Source organism: Nesoenas mayeri (assembly GCF_963082525.1).
Source record: "Nesoenas mayeri genome assembly, chromosome: 10".
NCBI classification, from domain to species: domain Eukaryota; kingdom Metazoa; phylum Chordata; class Aves; order Columbiformes; family Columbidae; genus Nesoenas; species Nesoenas mayeri.
Window position 1 is genome coordinate 24,650,631 of NC_137560.1, and position 24,066 is coordinate 24,674,696.

General features: G+C 57.4%; 1 long non-coding RNA gene across 4 annotated transcripts; it reads left to right on the plus strand.

The window, feature by feature from the left end:
* Positions 1–4,741: 4,741 nt before the first annotated feature.
* Positions 4,742–12,614, plus strand: LOC308044205. 4 transcript variants are annotated; one of them, XR_013922563.1, is made up of 6 exons: positions 4,742–6,050; positions 7,513–8,119; positions 8,519–9,556; positions 9,856–9,976; positions 10,504–11,279; positions 11,375–12,614. It is a non-coding gene; the product is annotated as an uncharacterized lncRNA (long non-coding RNA). The 4 variants fall into 4 exon arrangements; XR_013922562.1 differs by having other exon boundaries at positions 10,504–12,614; XR_013922564.1 differs by having other exon boundaries at positions 11,052–12,614.
* Positions 12,615–24,066: the final 11,452 nt, after the last annotated feature.

Here is a 24,066-nt window from a genome sequence, read left to right on the forward strand (position 1 = left end):
CTGCTTTATACCCTTTGTAGCACACGAGCCTGATTTTCCTTCTCTAGGGCCTTTCCCCCGGTTCACCGCACCCGTGTGATCATTGCGCTGCACGTGGGCAAAATCAGCCGTGCCCTGTGCTTCTCTGTAAAATAGTAAGAACGCTGATATAGTCGTGCCAGGAACTGCCTTCACAGTGAATATTTGAAGGAGCCCACTGGTAAAGTATTGTTAATTGGTACTTGCATTATGGATTTGATGCAACAAAAATCCATGCTTTCTTTTATCCTTTGCTGTACAGGAGGTGGTTGAACTTTTCTGTAGCAGATTCAGTCACCTGTTGTAAAGCAAGATGGTCGTCTCCTGTGGGAACCAGGGTAGATTTATCCATACTCTATAAGCACCATCGATGAGCTATGTAGAGTAACAGCTTAAAAACAAACAAACCAACAAGAAGAAGCTAATTATAAAAACAACAAAAGAGGCAAAAAGCCCCACACAAACCAACCCCAAAGCGCAGAGGCTCCTGAACGCCCCCTCTCAGTGCTGCGATGGCCGTTTTCAGGGAGCCCGTGGGGTGTCCGCAGAACCACAGACACAGGTGACCCGGTGGGTGGTGCCAGCAGAGAACAGTCTGTGTGACCCAGCCCAGGAGCTGCCCGGGAAAGCCGGGGACAAAGGGCCGGGGCAGCAGGAGGCTGGTTCCAGCTCACGGAACAGCCCGAGCCGGGACGGCCCTGGCCGTGCCTCCTGTCCCGCCGCCGCGGGCTGTCCCGGCGCTGGGCATCGTTGCGCAGGGTCGTTTGAGAACCGCTCCTGAAGGATGCGAAGTGCCCAGAACAGCAACACCTGCCCGGCTGCTGCTCAGCCGTGGGGAAGGGCTGGAACGGACCCCGTAACAGCCCCAGAGCTGCCGCAGCGGCGGAGGAGCCGAGTTATTGCTGCAGACGAGACTCGGGCACAGCCAGAGGCAATGTATTTTATTAGGCCAGAAGACATCTTGAGGAAAAATAATACTTTATAAATCGGGGTCTTATCTTTTATCAGCGTGTCTGCCGTGCCCGCGGCTCCGGGAAAGCGCGTTCAGGGACCCCGGCTGCCCGCGGGTCAGGAAACAGCGCCCGCGCTGCGGGCCCGGGGGGCGCTGCGGGACCGCCCTCGGTGCTGCCGCCTGGTGGCCACAGCCCGGTACTGCAGGTGGGGAGCGGCGCCCTATGCCCGTGCCGGGGGGACGAGGGGGCGCTGCCGCTGCGGGCGGGGTCGTGCCGGTCAGAAAGCGGGGGGGGCAGCGGTCGGATGAGCCGCCGGGAAACAAAGAGGCCCCCGGCTCCCCCGGGGCAGCCCCGCTGCGAGGGGAACGGGCGAGGCGGCAGCAGGAGGCGGCGGCGTCTCCTCGGTCCCGGGCACAGGGGAGACAAACCTGCCGGCCGGAGCTCCTCAGGGCTCCATCTGTTCACAGTGAATTTATGGGTAGGAGACCACCCGCCCTCCTTCCCAGTGCAAAGCAAATGAGCGCGGTTTGTTTCCTTTTAAATGCGGCTGCTGGAAGCCGCGCGGCGAGCAGGGGGGTGAGGATGCTGCTCCCAGCTGTGCGGTTGTACCGGCGAAGGGCAATGCAGGACGGAAGGGCTTTTTCTGCTGCGCGGACCCAGCCGCTCCTTGTCAGCGCGAGGCAGCGGAGCGCGGTTCATTGTTCCCTTTGACACGCGGCTGCTGGCGCGGGAGGGCTGGAGGACTGGGGGGGCGGAGCGCTGGTTGGCTGCTAGGCACGTCAGTCGCCACTCTGTTCGCCTATCAGATGGCCAGAGGGGCGGGCGTTGAAGTCTCCGTACTGCGCATGCGCGAAAGAGCGAGCGCTGATAGGCGGCGAGCGAGGTGATTGACGTGTCCCAGGCAGCCAACCGGGACGCGGCAAGGGGCGGGTGCAGCGCTCTCACTACTGCACATGCTCAAAGCGCGAGTGCTGATAGGCGGCGAGAGAGGTGATTGACGTGTCCTAGGCAGCCAACCGGGACGCGGCAAGGGGCGGGTGCAGCGCTCTCACTACTGCGCATGCTCAAAGCGCGAGTGCTGATAGGCGGCGAGAGAGGTGATTGACGTGTCCTAGGCAGCCAACCGCGACGCGGCAAGGGGGCGGGTGCTGCGGGCTCCCTCCTGCGCATGCTCAAAGTGCGAGCGCTGATAGGCGGCGAGAGAGGTGATTGACGTGTCCTAGGCAGCCAACCGGGACGCGGCAAGGGGCGGGTGCTGCGGGCTCCCTCCTGCGCATGCTCAAGGCGCGAGCGCTGATAGGCGGCGAGAGAGGTGATTGACGTGTCCTAGGCAGCCAACCGAGACGCGGCAAGGGGCGGGTGCTGCGGTCTCCCTCCTGCGCATGCTCAAGCCGCGGGCGCCTCGCGGCGTTGGCGGGGCGGCGGGGGGGGGAGGTAACCGGGAGCGAACGGGACCGGGGCGGCTGCGGAGCGCTCGCTGCGGCCGGCAGCCGGGCATCTGGAGGCAGGCGGCTCCGGGCCGCCCTTCGTGAGGCTCCCCGGAGGCGGCAGAAGGGCAGAGGGGAAGGAGGCGACAGCCGGGGACCTCCCGCCGCGGGGGTCTCCGGGGCGCGGCGGGTGTCGGTGCCCGCGGAGCCCGGCGGGACGGCGGGAGAGCGCGAGGGGAGCGGAGCGGAGCGGCGAAAGAGGCGGCAGGTGAGTGCGGCCGCGGCGGGGGTGACCGGGGTGCCGTTCCGCTTCCCCCCCCCGCCGAGCTGGCGAAGCTGGTGGGAGGCGCGTGTGGGACCCTGCGGGCAGGTGCGCTGAAGGCTGGCGGTCTGGAGCCGCGTCTCCCTCCGGCGCGGCGCCCGTGCCCGGTCCGGCGGTCCCTCCGGGAGCGGCGCAGCCCCCGTTAGCCGGGGGGACGTTGCAAAGCAGAGCTAAGGCGCGGTTGCAGGCTCGGTGGCGTGGCGAGCGGGGCGCCGCTTCGGCGGGAGCTCGGGGCGAGGCGCGGCGCGGCGGGTTCTGTGTCCCGGTGGCGCGGCTGTGGCGCCGCGGCTGTCTGTGCGCTTTTTTGTTTGGTGGCGTTTGTTTTTTGGGTTATTGTTTGGGGATTCCCGCGCCACGCGGCACGAGCGCTCGGCCGGGGCTGCCGCGGCGGGTCTCAGTGTCGCCGTCCTGTGGGCAAAGCGCGGTACTGCAGCCGGCCGCCCCAATGCGGTGCCGCGGCGCGCCTCAGTGCTGCCGCCCTGTGGCGAAACCCAGGTACTGCAGCGCACGGCCAGGGGGCAGAGACGCCGGTTGACCCGAAGCGCTCAGAAGTGCCAGGTAAGTGCCAGATAAGAAACACAAGCAGTCCGAGGTGCCCGATAAGAAACAAACGTCAGAACCGGTAGGAGCTGCGGCTCCACAGCTCTTTCAGCGTTGATCGTATGACGCTGATTTTGATGCTAGTCATTCTTACTTGCATTATGCTACAGTGTTCTGTTTGGTGCTGCTCTCGCGTAACAAATTAGTTTATAGTAAAAAATAATGTGTGCTACTTAATCCGCCTGGTAGTAATGTAATGATAAAAATGTTAAAGTGGAAAGAAGTGAAATTATTTAGGCGTGAGCAATAACTAAATTTCATTTCAGCTATTACTTGGTGAACTAGGCAGCGGTTATTCCCAATCTGAATCCTAGTTTAAAAAGCGCATTGTTTGGAATTCCTTTTAAATGATAAAGGCGGAAAACTGATGTGGAGTCATTGGTAGCTACATTTGAACAACCTGTACACCCACAGTACTGCCCCACAGCACCATATAGCTCCTGTACTCTGCCCCATACATCCACAGCAGTGCCCCACAGCACCCCATAGTGACTCTGTTCTTCCCCATAGACACACAGTGCTGTCCCACAGCACCCCGTATCTTGTTCACTCTGCCCTATAGACCCACAGTGTAACCCCACAGCACCCCACAGTTCCTCTGCCCTACAGATCAACCGCACAGGGCTTCACGAAAACCAACAGTGTCTGGCAGAGCCCGACAGGAGTGCAGGTGCTGTCACTTCAAGTGAGATTCCAGGTGATTTGATCGGGGTGGTGGGTGGGCCTGGGGTGATTGATCCCTCCCCTTCCCAGGGGATTGTAGGAAGGGGTGGGCGGGGCTCAGGGTATTTGAGCCTCAGTCCCCGGGGAGGGAGCTCATTCAGCTCCAGGACCGCTTGGGTGCCGGTTCTCTGCTGCTCTTTCGGCAGTCGGCAGCTTTTGAGCTGTTTCAGCTACGTGGGCAGACGTCTTAGGAGAAGCGGAGGTGTCCGTTTGAGGCAAGAGCTTCGGGCGCGGCAAAGGTTCAGTAGCAGCTGTAGTAGAAAGGTTGTCATTATGTTTCATTGGCTGATTCAGTTCCGGGTGCTTTGCATTTTCCAGTAGTTCCTGACTATGATGAAGATGGAGTGTTGTGTTTTGGTTTGCATTGCTGTATTAATAGCTGTTAATATAATCTCCTCTCCTAGAAGAGTGTTTTGTTTCCAGGACCTGTGCAGCGGCCCCCGGTAGATCGTTCAAACGTACCTCCCGGAGCTCAGCCAAGGCGAGCAATGACTCGTAGACTGCTACCGATAAATATTGTTCGGGTGCCTAATCGTAGGCATGTCCTTGCTTTCCTTATTGTAGGTGATGATGGAGAAAGTGAGAGCTGCAGGAAGATCCCCGTTAGCCCACGTGGCGTTTTCCTCTGTTGAAGATGGATCTGGTCCCTTGTCCCTCTAAAAGTTAAGTGGAGGCACGAGGGCTGGGAAGGGGCTGGGAACTGCAGGGAGGGTTTAAAGTTCTCAGGCAGAAAAGGGCAGTCCAGGAGCAGTCCCCTTTGGGCAGATAAACGGGGTCAGGGAACTTTACAGCGCCACGCCAGCGTGCGCCGGGCAGGGCAGCTCCAGCCCGCGTCTGTTGTCGCGTAGTTCGGGAAGCGCGCCTCGCGCCTGTCAGACGATCCTGGGCTACCGTTGCGCTCCAGGGGCACGAAAGCCATTTCAAGCGCCATCCCGGGGTCTGGCAAGCCGGTGCCGATCGGGGTAGCACCAATCGGGTGCTGGTTTTCTTGTATCGACAGCCGAAAGGGTGCACGGTTCTTGCATCTTGAACGTTTCCGGTCAGTTGTGTTTTATGGTGTAGTTCTGGGCTGCGACAGCAGCTCTGCTCTCTACCCATCCAGTCTAAGGGACTGGCACTTCTTCCCAGCATCTTGAAGGTTTTAAGTCTTGCAGCAGCTTCTCTGTGCGTTTGCGCCAGAGCTGCCGTCTCATAAGGGGCCTTCACCAAGGAGGAGCAGTAGACCTGGGGGCCCCCGCCCCGGGAGGTAGACCTGGGGGCCCCCGCCCCGGGAGGTAGACCTGGGGGCCCCCGCCCCGGGAGGTAGACCTGGGGGCCCCCGCCCCGGGAGGTAGACCTGGGGGCCCCTTGGGAGGGTTAATCCCAATCCTCGTTTTTTTTGGCAAGCCGGCCCTCGGCACCTCTCCGGTGGCCCCTGCGCAAGGAGCAGGCTCAGGCAGGGGTGAGCTACGGTGGTAACGGCCGCTGCTTCTTCTTTCCCGCTCCCAGAGGCCACGCTGAGGATGTGACCGTTCGCTGCCCCCCCGGATATGCCGTGGGCTGCGCCCGCCTCGGGCTGGCGAGGCTCGTCTCGCAGCGCAGAGGGCAAAGGGACGGGGGAGCGCGTCCTGTCCGTGGACGGGTGCTGGCGCGGCTGGAGCCGGAGAGGTTGGGGAGAGGTAAAGAGGAGGAAACGCGGGGCCGTGGGCCCGACGTCTGCTTCCTGCGGCGGGCAAGAGAGAGAGCCCCTCTCTGCGGAGGGCGAAGGGTCCCTCTGCGTGGCGTGCGGCGGGCCAGGCCGGCAACGCGCGCGGCAGGGTCCGTGCGCGTATCCTGGAGCGGGACGGCTGCGTGGCGAGCGAGCCGGCGAGGCTGCGTGTCCCCGAAGCCTCGTCTCGTGGGAGCCCTGACACCCCACCGTGTTCTCCTAGGCTGAGGACGGCCGAGCGCCCCGAGGGAGGAGAGGAGGAGACAGGAGCGTCTGAGCTGTTAGAAGCCTCCTGGCAGCCACGGAAAGCGAGAGCCGCTGTGAGTCCCTGGCCCTCGGGGCCTCGTCCCCGGCTTGTGTGTCCTGGTGCCTCCCTGCCCCTCCGTCTCCTTTTTCCCCACGCTTTCTCTGGCCCGTTGTCGCCCCTGCTGCTCTGCCGCCCCCGCTGCTCTCTTCCTCTCTGCGTCTGTACGTGCTGCTCTGTCCCCCGACCTTCCTGTCTTTCTCTTTCCTTCCTCCCTCCCTCCGCCTTGTCTCTCTGTGCCTTTCTCGTGCTCCGCGTTGCTGGCTTTCTTCATTCTGTACGGCGCTGTTCCCGTCCTCGTTCCTGTTCTGAGCCTTCGTGCTGCCCCCCGCCCCGTTTTTGTCTTGTTTTGTTGTTTTTTCCCTGCCCTCCGTCTCTCCGCGGGGCTCCTCGTTCCTCTCTTTCCTCCTCCAGCCCCCTGTGCTCCCCGCGGTCTCTCTGGCTCTGCCATCGGTTTTGCCCGTTGCTCTCCCTCTTGCTTCCCGTTGATAGGAGGAGCAAAAGTCTTTTAGAAAGCCCTCGGCATGAGGTAGCAAGACTAGGCCTAACGTAACAGAAACCTAACGGAGCAAAACTAGCTCTGTAGAGACTGAAGGTGGGGCAAAGCGGGATGTCCTTGGCTCGCAGGCTGGGAAGAGGGAGCGTTCCACTGACTGGAGAAGGAGCTACTGGAGTAGCAGCACCAAATGGCAGTGGGCGTGCTCAAGAGATGAGGTCGAGAAGCCGACACCGGGGCGGGGGGGCACCGGGGACCACTGGAGACCCTTGACGGACACTCTGGCGTACCGACGATGGACTGCCAGCGGAGGGTGGCGTTATGGAAAGCGCTTCTGTTTAAGGCATTAACTAAGCGCTAGCAGCAAATGAATGTGCAATAGGTGTATGTCATAAATGCCAAGGAGCGTGAGTCACGTGCACGCTCGATGACGGGGCGATCCTCTGAGCGTGCGGCGCGCTGTATTGAAATTGCCTGCCGTTTAACGCTTTCAGAGCAGCGTTAAAGAGTCTTTTTTGCCGCCTTTTTGGTATCTCCCCGCGTCCCGTGGCTTCTCGCTGCGTCCCCGTGTCCCGCTCCCCGCCCGTGGCCGCGTTCCTCTCTGTCCCGTTGGCCGTGCCGGGCTTTTTTGCCCCGTCTCCGCCCCGCCGCGCCGATTTGTTTCTTCCTCTGCCCTGTTCCTCGGTGCTCTTCCGGCCTCTTTTCCTCTGTCCCCCCCGCTGCTCTGTTATCTGCCTTGTTTTTTCAGATGCCTGTCCCTGCTTTCTCTTCTCGCATTTGCGGAGAAGCTGCCGGGGGGCAGAGCCGCTGTTTGACCCGCGGGGTTCGCAGTCAGGTCTCTGCGTGTCAGTGTCCGTCCCCCCGACGGGGGTCAGGTCCCCGTTTGTGTGCAAACAACATCCCTCCCTCGGTGCCTCCTTAGAACGTTTAATGGTGTAAATATTGCTACTGCTAACGTTGTCGGTGCGGCTTCTTTCCTCAGCGGATCCGTCTTGCGGTCGGTGGCCCACGAGTGCTTGGCAACAGCAGAAGCGGCTTGAAGGGACCGGCCGCTGGAGGATGCCGAAGGCTCCTGGGTCGCTGACGGGAGCGGCTTTGCGTAAAGCCAGGGGTACGCGAAGCCGGGCGTGCGGTGACGGCTGCCCAGCGGGTAATGGAAGCGAAACCTTTACCTGCAGGGACTTCTGCCCAGAAAGCTGAAGAAATTGCTCTCACGCGAGCTTGAGAATTACGCAAAGAGAAGAAGATTAATATTTGCACGGATCCTAAGCAGGTTTTTCGCATGGTGCGTGCCCTTGAAGCCATTTGAAAAGAATCAAGTTTATTCACAGCACAAGGAAGGCGGATTGAACATGATGCTCCAGTTGCTGGAAGCTGTGCTGTTGCTAGAAAAGCCGCCGCCACGCGTTGCAAAGGGCCTCGGAAGGGAAACACTGGTCAGGAAACTGTAACAAAGAGGCTAAGAAATGAATAGGAGATTTCTAGCCGAATTAGAATTAGGGTCCAAAGAAGCTGTCACCGGCGACGGGAGGGCAGCGGTGCCTCGCGGCGTGAGGAGCTGATGCGCTCTGTCGAGATTAGGCGAAAAGGTAAGAGCGAATTTATAAACTCTTTGCGAACGAGTGACCCGGCAATGTGAAACGTGTCTAGAAAACCACCTTAGTACTGGATACAGGGTACAGACAAGAGCAACTGGACGAGGGAAATGTAGCAGGGCAACTCTGGCCAATAGAGTTCTCCAAAGTGCCTGGAAAAGGGGGGGTATCGATGTTGGCCGGCACGAACAGGTCCCTTCTCAGGCTGGCCAGCAGCATTGCCGTGCCGGGGGGCAGCTGCCGGGCTGTGGGCCGGGGGCTGCGGCTGTTTGGGGCGCTGCCCCCGCTTTGTTTTCCTAGGGGAGCCCCCCCCCGTTTTGGGGGGTGGTGGTACGTGCACGTGTAAGTGACACGATGTTCCCAGCTGCTTTGTTCTCTGCCTTGTTTTTTCAGACGCCTGTCCCCGTTTTCTCGCTTTTGAAGAGAAGCTGCCAAGTTAACGTATGCTGCGCTGAAGTTATAGAAGATGTAGCCCTCCTTAAGCGGTTGACGTGCGGGAAAGGCTTTCTGACCGCCTGCACGGCGAGGGGACGTTTTTCGCCTTTCGGATCCTTCTGCACGACAAGAAGGAGACGGAAGGTTAAGTAACACGTTGTTTAGAAGCTGAGAGCTTAGTTTGTATTTAACTAAGAATTCACAGATGCGTGGTCAGCGAGAAACTAAAGGGTTATAAGTAAGCTCATGAAATGAAGTAAAGAACGCGGCTTAGCCTTGGTTTTTGACTATGCGCTGGAACGGCAATAACTACAGCAGAAGCTGCCGCGGCTTTAACGCGCAAGGGGCGTGAGCGTTGCGAAGCCGCCTGCGTTGCAGAGTGTCCTGATTGCGGTGCTGAGTGTTGGATAGATTGGAGCTGCGTAGCGGAATTGTTTTGTTTTGGAGAGGGTGGGATCAAGTTGGAGCACAGCTTGTGAGGGCGGTGTGTCGTGGGTAGGCTTTAGTATTATGCGTGGAGCGGTGCTGTAAGCGTTGCTAGTTATTGCCTGTCTTTGTTCCAAGATGAGCCGCGTCGTTCTGCGTGACGCGTAACGGGAGGACGGCGTAGGAGCGTCATTGTGAAAAAGAGCCCGTTGGTGGGTATTTTAGCTGGCAGGAAAGAGACTGGGGAACCGCCCGCTGATAATGCGAGTAGAGCAGCCTCGATGAGGTGATGAGCAGAGGCCGTTGCATAAAGTGTACAAGGAAGGAAAGGCTGCGGGCAAAGCGCGGCTCTGCAGCCGGCCGCCCCAGGGCGGAACTCTGCTGTGGAATTCCTGTGTTTCAGAGGGGGAGCTGTGACCACCCCATGCTCAGCAGAGCCCCCAGCCCAGGTCGGGGGAGCAGGACTCGCGGCACCGTCCTCCGTCCCCAGCGTGCCGGGGTGCGGCTGCCGGCCTGTGGGACATGGCTGCGGCTGTTCGTGGCGCTGCCCCCCCGTTTTTGGGGGCTCTGGTATGTACATAGGTAAATGGCATTTTAAAGTAATGAGCTGGCAGCTGGGGCTGTTTTCCTTTTCTACCTTTTTTTTTTGGAGTGAATAAATGGGGGGACTCAGGGCGTGACCATGATGTTACTGGAGGAGCAGGCCAGCGAGAGATGGGGGCTTACAGCCCCAAAATGCCTGAAGATTCATGGGCGGGGTGTTCAGTGGTACTGTGGGGAGGAGAAATTACTCCCCATCCCCTGCAGGATAAACAGAACAATCCCACATCAAAGCTGTCCTAGAGAAATACTCACTGTTTGTCATTCAGGTTCTAGAACGGCCCAATGTCCTGTTAAAGGTTGTGGTGGTGCGGGTCAGGGATCCCCAGGCTGTGCCGGGACCACAGGACGGCTGCTGGTGGAACCGAAGACAAGGACAACTTCTCAGAGGTAAGAACCTTCCGATTTGTTCCCCTCAGGACACATCCCTTTGCCTCTGGACCCCTCACAAGCTTACTCGCCCCCTGGTTCCCTCAGAAACCCATTTCCTTCCAGTTCCTCTGCGATTACCCTGCCTGCCTTTGGGTCCCTGCAGGCTCTTTGGTGGCATCACGGTGCCTGTTTGACCTTTGCCCCATTAAATTCCCCTCAAAACTTGCCCATTTGCTCTTGACACATCCCAGAGGCCTCATTTTTCCCTCTTGTCTCCTCTCAGGACCGCCCATCTGTTGGCCCCTGTCGAGGGTTTAGATTGCGGGGTGACAGTAACACCCTGGCAGACGTATTGTTAACCCCCTCTCTCCCCCACTTCCCCCTTTTGCCCCTCCCTCTCCCCTTTCCCACTCAGGACAGGCGATCGGGAGGGAAAGAAGGACAGAGAGAAGAGAGTTGGAAAAATTAACAATGTTTTACTAATGCTACTAATAAGAATAGAGAAAATCATACCAAATATACAAAACCAATCTTTAATGTCTCAGCACCTGCAGAGCCGGCACCCGAAGTCCTGGACTGGACTCTGCAGACAACTGGAGCTGGATTCAGTTTCTCACTAGGCCTCAGTTCGCAGGGACGACTAGCAAGGTCCTCTCCTAATGTCACCATAAGCAGAAGGGACGAAAAGGGGCCAAGAGGACAAGATCCTCGTGATCTCCCACTTTTATATGAAGTATTCACGTGAATGGGATGTTATACACCATTGGTCAGTTTCTTGGTCACCTGTTTCTTGTTGCCCCTCTTGCAAGATGTGAATCTGTCCTTAGCAACAAGTTAGCATTCCATTGCTCTGTTTACCAAAACAGGTATCTGGTTCTCCAGGAAAATGCAGCTAATGTGAAGCTTTAGCTGACAGGCAAATTCACTAAAAGAGAAACTTGTTTTTTAACAAAACCAGGACAGCCCCCCACCGCGATCCCCTCAGAACTCATCTGATTCCCATCTGCTCCTCTCAGGACAGCTGAGCTTGTCTTTTGGGGCCCCTGAGAGCCCCCATTTACCTTCTTTGACCTACCTTTGTTGTCGTTCCCAGCCGATCCTGGTGTTTTCCATCCTTCGGGACTTACTTATTACTGTTGTGAGAGTCAGAGAGAAAATGAGGAGTCTCTGTGACTTACAACTGTCATTGTTGATCTACAGTATATTAGAGGCGGATTCTTGCAGGATTTATTGCTGCCTTGTCCTTCGCTCCTCCCCAGAACGTAGCGCTGGTGCGAGTTCCCCAGTACACGTGTGTGTGTCCAGCCGGGTACATCTGCGGGTGAGCGCGTCAGGGTGGGCAGACGGCTGGATGGACGCGCAACTCAGAGACAGTGTTGCTGCGCAGCTGCTAAGGACAGCGCGTGTCCCGTGCAGAATAACATCCTTTGCGCTCCGTGTGCGTGTTCCTCCTTTGAGATGAAGTTGCGCTGCCCGGTGTTTCACGTTGCGTGCGGTACCTGCTGGGCTGAGTCTCCTCCCCGCGCTCCGGTCGGTTCCATACGCTGCCGCAGCCTCGGCAGCACCGTGGGGTTCGTTGGACGCGTTGCTGGCGGAGCCGGCACCGACAGTCTCTGGACACGTCGAGGCGCTGCGGTGGGTTTTCCTGGAAATTCCAGGGTCCTTGTGTTTTATTATTGTAACTGCTTACTTACTGTAAGACATTTAGAATTAAAACTTAAATAAGAGTAACCAGAAGAGGCTTTGGGAGTAAATAATGCCTCTCATCTACTCTAGCTGTTACTCAAGACTCTGCAGACAGTAATTATCCCCAATTTATGTAGTAAAATTTAAAAGAGTGGAATATAAATACTGGAGCACTAATTGGAAGTAATACCTGTAGAGAAAAAACCTCTAGTTTATATCTATAATAAAAAATAATGTGTGCTAGTTAATCTGCCTGGTAGTAATGTAATGATGAAAATGTTAAAGTGTAAATAAATGAAATTATTTAGGCGTGAGCAATAACTAAATTTCATTTCAGCTATTACTTGGTGAACTAGGCAGCGGTTATTCCCAATCTGAGTCCTCGTTTAAAAAGCACATTGTTTGGAATTCCTTTTAAATGATAAAGGCGGAAAACTAATGTAGAGTCATTGGTAGCTACATTTAAACAACCGTTATGAAATAAACTGCAGGCACGAATGACTGCATAGGAAACAAAATAAGGAAGCTTTAGATGTTAAACAGCAGTGGAAAGTAATCGGGAGTGTTTCGTATTTAAATTATAACAGAGCCATGAGATTGGAGGCAACAAAGCTCAGAACCAAACGGAGTCAAAACGTTACTTTTTTTTTTTTTTTAAAGAGAAGTTAAAAGGAACCACTAAATAGTGGCTGTTTATAAATAGAGGCAGTAAAGAGTTCCCAGGCAGTAATGATTCCCAACAGAACAGTAAAAGATATTTTGATGTAAAATAAAATTAGAAAACAGTCTGAATTTAAGCACAGCTTTTTTGGGGTTGTGCAAAAACATGACGGCTATTAATTACCTCTGAGTTAAAATAAAAAGACAGCAAACTCGCTGTGGTTAACAACAGTTTATTTTAATTTTTCAGTGTGCTATCCAGTCCGGCCTCTCCCTCCAAGGGCGTGGTCTGAGAAAGCCACACCCCCAACTCCACCCTGTCCAAGCTCCGCCCCTGCCGGTCTGTGCCCTCCCCGAGGCGCGTGTCCCTTACAGACCCCTTCCCTTTCATCGCGCCCACCCCCCAGCAGCACGGTGCATCGAAGCCCCGCCCACAGCTCCACCCCCAAACTCAGCCCCTGCTAACCCACACCCCCTCAGAGCACGTGCTGTACAGAGCCCACCCTTATCTCTGCTCCACACCCCCTTTCCTAAGCCACGCCCCCCTCGGGCGTGTCCCTCTCCCTTCCCCAAGAGGCTCCTCCTATGGGGGCGTGACACACGGAGGCTGCACCCCCTGCCCAGTTTCCTCAAGCAGGCCTCCCAATGGGCGTTTCTTCACAGTCCCCGCCCCTCAGCACTGACCCCACCCCGGTGGGTGGGGCCGCACTCAGCTGCGCGCGGCCCCCCGCCCCCCCCCAATAGGTGACCCCAAAGTAACTCCGTGGCTGCCCCACAGGTACCGCTATAGCAGCGCTGTTCCTGCCCCGTAAGAGCTCCAGACTCGCCTCTGAAGAGCCCCTTAGCAGCCACTGAAGTGCCCCACAGGTTATCACCACAGCCGCCCCATCCAGCCCCACGGCCGCCGCCGCGGGATCCCTGGAGCCCCCGGCCCTACAGCGCGCGGTCTCGCTCCCCCGGTGCCCTTGAAGCCACGTCCTGGCCGCGGCCGGAGCAGCCGCCGCTTTCCGCCCCCCCCCCCACATCCCCCGATCGCCGCTGCTGCCGCGGCCGGAGCAGCCGCCGCTTTCCGCCCCCCCCACATCCCCCGATCGCCGCTGCTGCCGCGGCCGGAGCAGCCGCCGCTTTCCGCCCCCCACATCCCCCGATCGCTGCTGCTGCCGCGGCCGGAGCAGCCGCCGCTTTCCGCCCCCCCCACATCCCCCGATCGCTGCTGCTGCCGCGGCCGGAGGAGCCGCCGCTTTCCGCCCCCCCACATCCCCCGATCGCTGCTGCCGCCGCGGCCGCAGGAACCGTCGCTTTCCGCCCCCCCCACATCCCCCGATCGCTGCTGCTGCCGCGTCCGGAGCAGCCGCCGCTTTCCGCCCCCCCTAGATCCCCCGATCGCTGCTGCTGCCGCGGCCGGAGCAGCCGCCGCTTTCCGCCCCCCCTACATCCCCCGATCGCTGCTGCTGCTGCAGGAGCCGCCGCTTTTCCGCCCCCTACGTCCCCCGATCCCTGCTGCTGCCGCCGGTTTTCCGCCTAGCCCCAACTGTCCTCCTTCGTCCTCAATCGCCGCCACATGCCGCCATAACGTCTCCTCTTCCGCCATCTTGTCTTCCCCTTCTGTTCGCGTTCGCTATTTTATACCGAGGGAGGGAGGAGGCGCTCGCTGATTGGCTGAGGTATCAGCCGCGGAAGTCGCCCATTGGCTCATCCCCACGTGGCATTCCCCGTGAGGGTGGGAGAAAGGCGCTGATTGGTCATCCTGTCGCTGAGGGGAGGAAGGCCTGATTGACGTTCGCAGTACCAGGCGCTGATTCGCTAGCGCCCCTGAGGTAGAAAAGGCGCTGATTGGTCGCCGTTTTCCCGCCGACGTTCGCCCACAGCAACGAAGCGCTGATTGGGCAGCGCGGCTGAGGGGGGAGGCTCGTCCATTGGCCTGAGGGCGGGCGGGGGGCGGGACTGGGCGGGACAAGGAGGTGATAAAGGGGGCGGTGCAGAGCGCGCGCAAGACTGGAAACGTGGAGGCGGCAGCGGCCGCGGGAGCTCCTGAGCGCTGACGAACCGGCCGACCCCCCCCCCCCCCCCCGCGGCGGGAAACCCGGGAGCGGCAGGAACGGCGGCCGGAATCAGTTAACGGGGCGGGTTAGGGCGGTAATTATCGTGCAGGTGTTAATTGGGGCTCGGCGGGTTAATGAGTGACCGGCGGGCTGGGGTGTATCTGGGGGTTTTGATCGAAATTGGGGTTTTAAAGCCGCGGGTTTGTGATGGGGGGGGGCGGGGGGTGATTAAGGCCACCGGAGCCGCTTTAACGGTTTAAATCGTTGTGTTGAAACCGGGAGGAGCTGGTTCGGGGCTTTTCTCAGCAATCGGGGCTGGTTTGGGTCGAATTCGGCTTTTAAAAGTTTTTTTAGCGTATTTTTTGGGTGCCGATTTGTGCCAAAAGGCGCCTTTAAAATCTGTTTATTGAGGGTTTATCGGGAGAATTAAAGTTTAAAGCTCGGGGAGATTTGGGGCTTTTCCCCGGGATTTTGAGTCCAAATCGGGTTTTTTTAGAGCCCTTATTTATTTAAATTGTTATGTTTGAGGGAGCTTTTTGGGGTTTTATTTCGCTGAGCTGGGTTCGGGCGGTTCGAGGCTCCTGAGGACGCTGAGTTGTTTTAATTACTTAGAGCTGTGAGGAGCCATTTGGGGCCGTTTGGGTCTAAATCGGCTTTTTAAAAGGTTTATTTAACGCATTTAAAGTTGGAGGGGCCGATTTGCGACTTTAAAGCTTTTTGAATCTACTTATTGATAAGAATTTATACACTAGATTAGTATTTAAAGCCCGGGGGAGATTTGGGGCTGTTTCCCAGGACTGCGAGTCCAAATGCGGTTTTTTCTTTTAACCGCTTATTAATTTAAGTTATTATATTTAAACGGGGCTTTTTGAGGTTTTATGAGGTTTTTTTTGAGCATTTTGGGCGGTTCTGAGGCTCCTAAAGCCGCTTAATTGTTTAAATTATTAATTGTTAAAATAATTTAAATAGTTGTTGAAATAAGTGTGTAAATTATTGTATTTAGAGTCGGGAGGGGCATTTTGTTGCTTTTTGAGGGGGTTTTAGGGCTGAATTCACTTTATTGAACGTGTCCAGAGCTGGGGGTCCCGGATCTGTGCTGATTTGCGCCCCAAAAAAAGCTTTAAAAATCTATTTATTTGTAATTTACTGAATTAATATTTAAGCGGGAACAAATTGGGCTTTTTTAACCCGCCGCCATTTTGTCTCCCCCGTCCCGTTCTCCCCTCACGCTGGGGGGGCCGAGGAGACGCTCGCTGATTGGCCGGTGCCGTCTGGCGGGAAAGCCTCCCGCGGGCTCAGCCCCGCTCCGCTGTCTCCGAGGGACAGGAAGGTGCTGATTGGTCGCTGCCTCTGAGGAGAGGAAGGCGCTGATTGGTCACCGCCTCCCTAAACCCACTTAATTGTTTACACTGTATTTTTAAATTTATTTATATATTTTAATTTAATTTAACTTAATTTTAATTTAATATATATATATTTAATTTTTATATATATATATTTAATCTATTAAATAATATATTAATATTAAATCTATAGTTAAAATCAATATAGTAATCTACTACTATAAATGATATAATATGATGAATAGTAGAAATATATATAATATATAATCTGATATAATTAACTGATCAACTAATATTCATTGATATTACTTAATGTAATTTATAATTAATATATAATGACATAATATAATGATATATAACCTAATATTGTAATAATGATATTCATTATATAATATTAATATCTATATTTATATAATTACTATGTAATGTATCTAATCTATTTTTACATATATATCTTATTATATAAAGCTGTGAGGGACCATACTGGGCGGGTTTTTGAGATTTTTAAGGCTGTTTGGTCTCAAATTCAATTTACTTCATTTTGGGGCTGTTTTTAGTATAATTTGTGCTCAAAGAAGCTTTTAAGATCAATTTTTTTGGCAGTTAATTTGCTCACTGGGTTAATATTGAAGCGGGGGGATTTGGGGCTGTTTCCCAGGACTGTGACACAAATAACAGCCCTTTCCTTCCCTTTCCCACTGCAGCTCCTGCTCAGAAAACAGTGAAGGCAGCCTGGCCGCCCCCCAACTCCGGCTGACGGCGCCCCCCCCAACTCCGGCTGACGGGGCCCCCCCCCAACTCTGGCTGACGGCGCCCCTCAACTCTGGCTGAGGGCCCCCCCAACTCGGGCTGACGCGCCCCCCTCCAACTCCGTCTGCCGGCCCCCCCGCCCTCCCCTCTCCGGCTGACTGTGCGCCCTCCCCACCCCCCCCTCCAGCTGGCTGCGCCTCCACTGCACACCATGGCAGGGACGGGAGGGGGGATCACAAGGGTCTATGGGGTGGTGTGAGGGTCAGGGCGGCTGTGAGGTCAACGGGGCTGTTGTGGGGTGAAACACCCCTGAAGAGGCTGAACGCCCTGCAGATGAGTGAACCACATGCTGACACACAGTGCCTCATAGCACCTCCATTCTGCCCTATAGATCCACAACACTGCCCCACAGCACCCTATAGCTCCTGCTTGCTATCCCACGCACCCCATAGCTTCTCCACTCTGCCCCATACATCTACAGCACTGCCACAGAGTACCTCATATGTCTTCCACTCTGCCCCATGGATGCAGAGTGCTGCCCTGCAGCAACCTATAGCTCCTCTGCCCTATACACCCACAGTACTGCCCCATAATGCTCCATAGCTCCTCCACTCTGCCCCATAGACCCACAACACTGCCCCACAGCACCCCAGACATCCTCCACTCTGCCCCATACATCCACAGTAGTGCCCCCCAGCACCCCATGGCTCCTGCACTCTGCCCTCTAGATGCCCAGTACTGCCCCACAGCACCATATAGCTCCTGTACTCTGCCCCATACATCCACAGTAGTGCCCCCCAGCACCCCATGGCTCCTGCACTCTGCCCTCTAGATGCCCAGTACTGCCCCACAGCATCATATAGCTCTTGTACTCTGCCCCATACATCCACAGTAGTGCCCCCCAGCACCCCATGGCTCCTGCACTCTGCCTTCTAGATGCCCAGTACTGCCCCACAGCACCATATAGCTCTTGTACTGCCCCATACATCCACAGTAGTGCCCCCCAGCACCTCATGGCTCCTGCACTCTGCCCTCTAGATGCCCAGTACTGCCCCACAGCACCATATAGCTCCTGTACTCTGCCCCATACATCCACAGTAGTGCCCCCCAGCACCTCATGGCTCCTGCACTCTGCCCTCTATATGCCCAGTACTGCCCCACAGCACCATATAGCTCCTGTACTCTGCCTCATACATCCACAGCAGTGCCCCACAGCACCCCATAGTGACTCTACTCTTCCCCATAGACCCACAGTGGTGCCGCACAGGACTCTACTCTGCCCCTTAGACCCAGAGAGCTGCCCCACAGCAGCCTGTAGGTGCTGCATTCTGCCCCATTGGTGCAAAGTGCTGCGCCACAGCACCCCACATCTCCACCTGACCACCCTTCCCTCCTGACCACACCTGCACTGCCCACTATGGGTGGGTCACAAGGGTCTGTGGGGTGGGTGTGGGGGTCAGGAGGGCTGTGGGGTCAAGGGGGTTGTTGTGGGGTGAAACACCCCTGAAGAGGCTGAACCCCCTACAGATGACCCACACAGTGACCCACAGCAGCCCATAGCCCCTCTGCCCTGTAGAGTCACTGCACCCCATAGCTGCTTTTACTCTGCCCCATAAATGGACAGCACTGTTCCACAGCATCCTGTATCTCCATTCTGCCCCATAGACACACAGTGCTGTCCCACAGCACCCCATATCTTGTTCACTCTGCCCTATACACCCACAGTGTAACCCCACAGCACCCCACAGTTCCTCTGCCCTATACATCAACAGCACTGTCCCAGAAAACACCATAGCTTCTTCACACTAACCCATAGGCCGGCAATGCTGCCCTACAGCACACTGTAGCTCCTGCACCCTACCCCATAGACCCACAGCAGTGCCCTACAGCGCCCCACACATCCGGGCTGCCCTATACATCCACAGCACTGCTCTGCAGCACCATATAGTTCCAGCACTCTGCCCCATTGATATGTAGCACCCCACAGCTTCTGCATTCTGCACAAAGATTCACATTCCTGGGTCCCCTCACCCCACCAGATGTCCTGGGTTGCGATGCTGCACGGGGCCCCGTGCACAACAGAAAATGAGGACAGCGTGGCTGCTGGGCTCCACCCTGCTTGGAATCCAAGATGGCTGGGGGGGGCTGGCGGCCATGTTGGCGCTGCCGGAGGGGCTGTTGATCTGGGCTGTGCTCAGGCGGCAGCTCCCGGCTGTATCGGCCGCTCCCATTGGCTGCCCCTGTGGCCCTGCACCTTGCCCATGGGAACAAGATGGCTGCTCTGATGGGTGGCTCTCTCGGCTGCTGTGTCCCTGCTGGTGGGCGGGGCCATGGCTGTCCTGGCTGCCAAGCCTGTGCTGGCAGGGTGGGGCTGAGGTGGGCGGGGTCTGCCTAGGGTGGCCATTTTGGGATGGGGCCCAAGGTGGGTGGTGGGACCTGTGACTTTGTTTACCCCTGATGGCCATCTTGGAAAAGGGCAGCGCTGTGCCACTGCCATCCTGACATTGCTCCCCCAGGGCCATGCTGGGGGATTTTTAACCTGGTTTTGGGGCCAATTCTCACCCAATAAAATTAAATAATGTAAAAAAACCTTTAGCATGTGGTTTGTTCCATCTCCAGTGAAGGATTTGGGTGTGGGGTTTAGGGTCGAGGGTGGGGCTGAAGGTGTGGGCGGGGCCACTGCCAACTCCATGCCCCTCCCAAGCTCTCCCCAGTGTGCCTTCCCGGAGGGGTGTGCCCCAACGAGGCCCCACCCCCTTTCCAAGCACCCCACCCTCCCAGCTGGGCTCCTCCCCCTTGACCCACACTTCCACCCCCATTGGTGGGCTCTCTACAGACCTGCAACTCTTTCCCCTCCCCTGCTGAGCCATGTACCCAACAGTATGACAGGGGCAGACAAAGCTCAGGAAAGACCAACAGAGCCAGGCAGGGCCTGAGAGAGATTGAGAAAGTCTGACAGAGCCCGACAGGTCTTGACACTGCCCGACAAAGCCCGACAAGGCCCAAGAGAATTTGACGGATCCTCACAGAGCCTGACAAAGCTTGACAGAGCCCAACAGGACCCCTCGGGGCCTGACAAATCTTGTCAGTTCCTGATAGAGCCTCAATGTGTATGACAGAGCCCTGGGGGCCTCAACAGAGCCTGAGAAATCTGGAAAGGGCTCAGCAGAACCCAACAGGTCTCGACAGAGCCCTACAGAGCCCATCAAAACCTGATAGAGCCTGACAGGCCCCAAGAGGTCTCGACAGAGCCCTACAGAGCCCATCAAAGCCTGATAGAGCCTGACAGGCCCCAAGAGGTCTCGACAGAGCCCTACAGAGCCCATCAACACCTGATAGAGCCTGACAGACCCCAAGAGGTCTCGACAGGGCTTCACAAAGACCGACAGTGTCTGACAGAGCCCGACAGGAGTGCAGGTGCTGTCACTTCCAGTGAGGGTCCAGGTGATTTGATCGGGGTGGTGGGTGGGCCTGGGGTGATTGACCCCTCCCCTTTCCCAGGGGATTGTGGGAAGGGGTGGGCGGGTCTCAGGGTATTTGAGCCCCAGCTCCTGGACAGGTGCTCATGCTGCTCCTGGGCTGCTTGGGTGCTGGTTCTCTGCTGCTCCTTCAGCAGTCGGCAGCTTTTGGGCTGTTTAAGCTACATGGGCAGATGTGTTTAGAGAAGTGGAGGTGTCTGTTTGAGGTAGAACTTTCAGGACCAGCAGAGTTTTAACAGCAGCTGTAGTTGAAAGTATGATTGTAACTATGTTTCATTTATTGAATCAATTCCAGGTGCTTTGCATTTTCCTAAAATTCCTGACTGCAATGAAGATGAGGTGTTAATTTTTAGTTTGTATTGGTATGGAACAAGTTGCTGATATAATCTCTCCTCCTAGGACTGATACTCAGGTTATCTATCAGGAGTTAGGATGAGGATCTAGTACCTGTAGGTGGAGTTTTAGCATTTCTGAAAGAAGCAGCAGGACCATAAGGCAGAGTGTCTTTCAAGCTACCGGGTCGCTCATCGCCTCCCTGATCACCCATAGAACAGTGTGTTATCCACAGAACCTTTGCAGTGTGCGGTGGACTCTGGTAGATCATTGAAATGTATCTCGCAGAACTCAGCCAAGAGGAGCAATGGCTAGTGAACTAGTATTGATAACCGTTATCTGAGTGATCATTATTGTGTACGTATTTTCTTATTGTGGGTGATAGAGAGGAAAGTGGCAACTTTCTGGTTTCTCCCAAGAACTACAGTTCTACATTTTCTTGCTGTCTTACGCGTCATTAGTGGTTGTAGGAGAGGCTCCGGCACGGCTTAGCGAGCGTGTGTTTTCTCGTGTTCCTGTAGACGCTGAAGAGGAACCCGGCGACGCGGGAAGACGGCCGTTGGCGCGCGTGGCGTTTTCCTCTGTTGAAGACAGACGGGTTGGGTCCCTTGGCCCTCTGAAAGCTAAGTGGAGGCACGGGGGCTGGGAAGGGGCTGGGAATGGCAGGGACGGGGGGTCTAGTTCTGACAAGGGAAAGGGCCGTCCGGGAACCGTCCCCTTGGCGCGGGGAAAGGGCCCGGGGACCTTTACAGAGCGATGGCAGCGTGTGCCGGGCAGGGCAGCTCCAGCCTGTGTCTGCGTTGTGGTGTAGCTCGGGAAGCCTGCCTTGCGCCTGTCAGACGATGCTGGGGTCTCGTTGCGTTCGAGGGACACGAAAGGCACCTCGGGTGCCGTCCCGGGATCTGGAACGCCGGCGCCGACTGGCGTAGCGCCCATTGGACGCTGGTTTTCTGGCATCAGCAGCCGAAAGCGTGGAGGGTTCTTGCGTGTCGGCCGTTTCTGCGCAGTGGCGTTTGTGGCGTTGTCCTGGGCTGTGCCGGCAGCTGTGCTCTCTACGCATCCAGTCTCAGGGACTGGAACTTCAAGATGCTGGGAAGAAGTTCGTAGGCGTTGCAGCAGCTTGTCGTTTGGTTGCGCCGCCTCTGCTCGCTTGTGGCGGTGCCGCCGTCTGGTCAGGAGCCGTGGCGTTGGGCTCCTTGTTCACTTGGGGTTGTGGGAGAGGCTCCTGGCCTCACCGCTGCCTCCCCGTAGCTGATTTGGATGGACGCCTGTGTGGTCTCGGAGCGTCGTTTTCGTTGTGGAGCGTTTTTGGTGCCGTGGCCGTCGTGTGGTCTCTGACGTTGTGTGGAGCCTCTGTCTGCGCGGGTGCGCGTTTGGCTGGGAGCTGCTCTGCCCGGACGCGTGGAGTCAGGGGTGGGCGGACGGAGCTCTGGGAGCCCCCGGTTAATCTGCTGACGCGTAAAATTGCGTAGGCAGAGGTTGTGCGCTCACCTGGGACGGAGTAGCCGTGGGCAGGGGAGTGGAGGGTCCCTGCGCAGGCGTTTTAGAGGCTCCACGAGAGCTTGGCATGTCATTGCGCAATAGAAAGCAGACCTGTGGGATGGGCAAGCTGTTGATGAGCTGCTGGGTGACTTGCTGCATAACTGGATTTCAGGTGCAGAGGAAGGACTTGGCACGGAAGAGCGGCGGAGGAGGCGAGCTGTGCGCCGTAAGCAGGTGGGTCGGTGCGTGGCGCCAGAGGGAAGCTGTGCCGTGTGGCTCTCGCTGAGCTGGGTCGTTTCTCTGTTTCCTAGGTGTGAAGCGACGAGGAAAGCTGCGTATGGGCACCGCAGCTCCTCGGGCCAGGTGAGCACGGAGTGCTGGGCTGAAGCGGCAGCTGGCGTCAGGTCCCGTGTTGCTGGTGCGGGTCTGAGCGTCCTTTGGTTGTGTTTTAGAGGCGGTAGCTGAACGTCTTCGTGGTCAACAGCGTGGCAGGCGAAAGCAAGGGCGGCCGGCTGGACGGGCGGCCCAGGTAAGGGAGGGCGAGATGGGACCGTGCGCGGGCAGGCTGCGCTTTCGGGCGGCGTCCGAGCGCGTGCCTCTGGTTTTGCAGGTGCCGCAGGCGAGCTGCGAGGGGCGAAGCCGCAGGCGGGCCGGCAGCCGAGAAGGTGAGGCGGCGGAGGGCGTGGAGGAGCCCGGTATTGCCCGCTGACTGGGTCCAGCGTTTCGTTCTCGCTTCGCAGGCGCTTTGTGGGCCCTTTGGACTGGGAGGGGCGTTTGCGGTGAGCCGGGCTAGGGGCGAGGAGGAGCGTGGGGCCGGCGACTCGTTCCAGGCGCTAGAGTTCCTTTGCTTCTCGCCGTCTTAGGCGCCTGGAGCGGTGAGGGTCGGTGACCGCGGCCGCGGCACGACGCGCCCAACGGAACGCCGTGGAACTTAGCAGGAGGTGGGTGTTGCGGAAGGGGTCGGCGTTTACCCCACGACGCCGTGTGCCGGCACGGCTTAGCGAGCGTGTGTTTTCTCGTGTTCCTGTAGACGCTGAAGAGGAACCCGGCGACGCGGGAAGACGGCCGTTGGCGCGCGTGGCGTTTTCCTCTGTTGAAGACAGACGGGTTGGGTCCCTTGGCCCTCTGAAAGCTAAGTGGAGGCACGGGGGCTGGGAAGGGGCTGGGAATGGCAGGGACGGGGGGTCTAGTTCTGACAAGGGAAAGGGCCGTCCGGGAACCGTCCCCTTGGCGCGGGGAAAGGGCCCGGGGACCTTTACAGAGCGATGGCAGCGTGTGCCGGGCAGGGCAGCTCCAGCCTGTGTCTGCGTTGTGGTGTAGCTCGGGAAGCCTGCCTTGCGCCTGTCAGACGATGCTGGGGTCTCGTTGCGTTCGAGGGACACGAAAGGCACCTCGGGTGCCGTCCCGGGATCTGGAACGCCGGCGCCGACTGGCGTAGCGCCCATTGGACGCTGGTTTTCTGGCATCAGCAGCCGAAAGCGTGGAGGGTTCTTGCGTGTCGGCCGTTTCTGCGCAGTGGCGTTTGTGGCGTTGTCCTGGGCTGTGCCGGCAGCTGTGCTCTCTACGCATCCAGTCTCAGGGACTGGAACTTCAGGATGCTGGGAAGAAGTTCGTAGGCGTTGCAGCAGCTTGTCGTTTGGTTGCGCCGCCTCTGCTCGCTTGTGGCGGTGCCGCCGTCTGGTCAGGAGCCGTGGCGTTGGGCTCCTTGTTCACTTGGGGTTGTGGGAGAGGCTCCTGGCCTCACCGCTGCCTCCCCGTAGCTGATTTGGATGGACGCCTGTGTGGTCTCGGAGCGTCGTTTTCGTTGTGGAGCGTTTTTGGTGCCGTGGCCGTCGTGTGGTCTCTGACGTTGTGTGGAGCCTCTGTCTGCGCGGGTGCGCGTTTGGCTGGGAGCTGCTCTGCCCGGACGCGTGGAGTCAGGGGTGGGCGGACGGAGCTCTGGGAGCCCCCGGTTAATCTGCTGACGCGTAAAATTGCGTAGGCAGAGGTTGTGCGCTCACCTGGGACGGAGTAGCCGTGGGCAGGGGAGTGGAGGGTCCCTGCGCAGGCGTTTTAGAGGCTCCACGAGAGCTTGGCATGTCATTGCGCAATAGAAAGCAGACCTGTGGGATGGGCAAGCTGTTGATGAGCTGCTGGGTGACTTGCTGCATAACTGGATTTCAGGTGCAGAGGAAGGACTTGGCACGGAAGAGCGGCGGAGGAGGCGAGCTGTGCGCCGTAAGCAGGTGGGTCGGTGCGTGGCGCCAGAGGGAAGCTGTGCCGTGTGGCTCTCGCTGAGCTGGGTCGTTTCTCTGTTTCCTAGGTGTGAAGCGACGAGGAAAGCTGCGTATGGG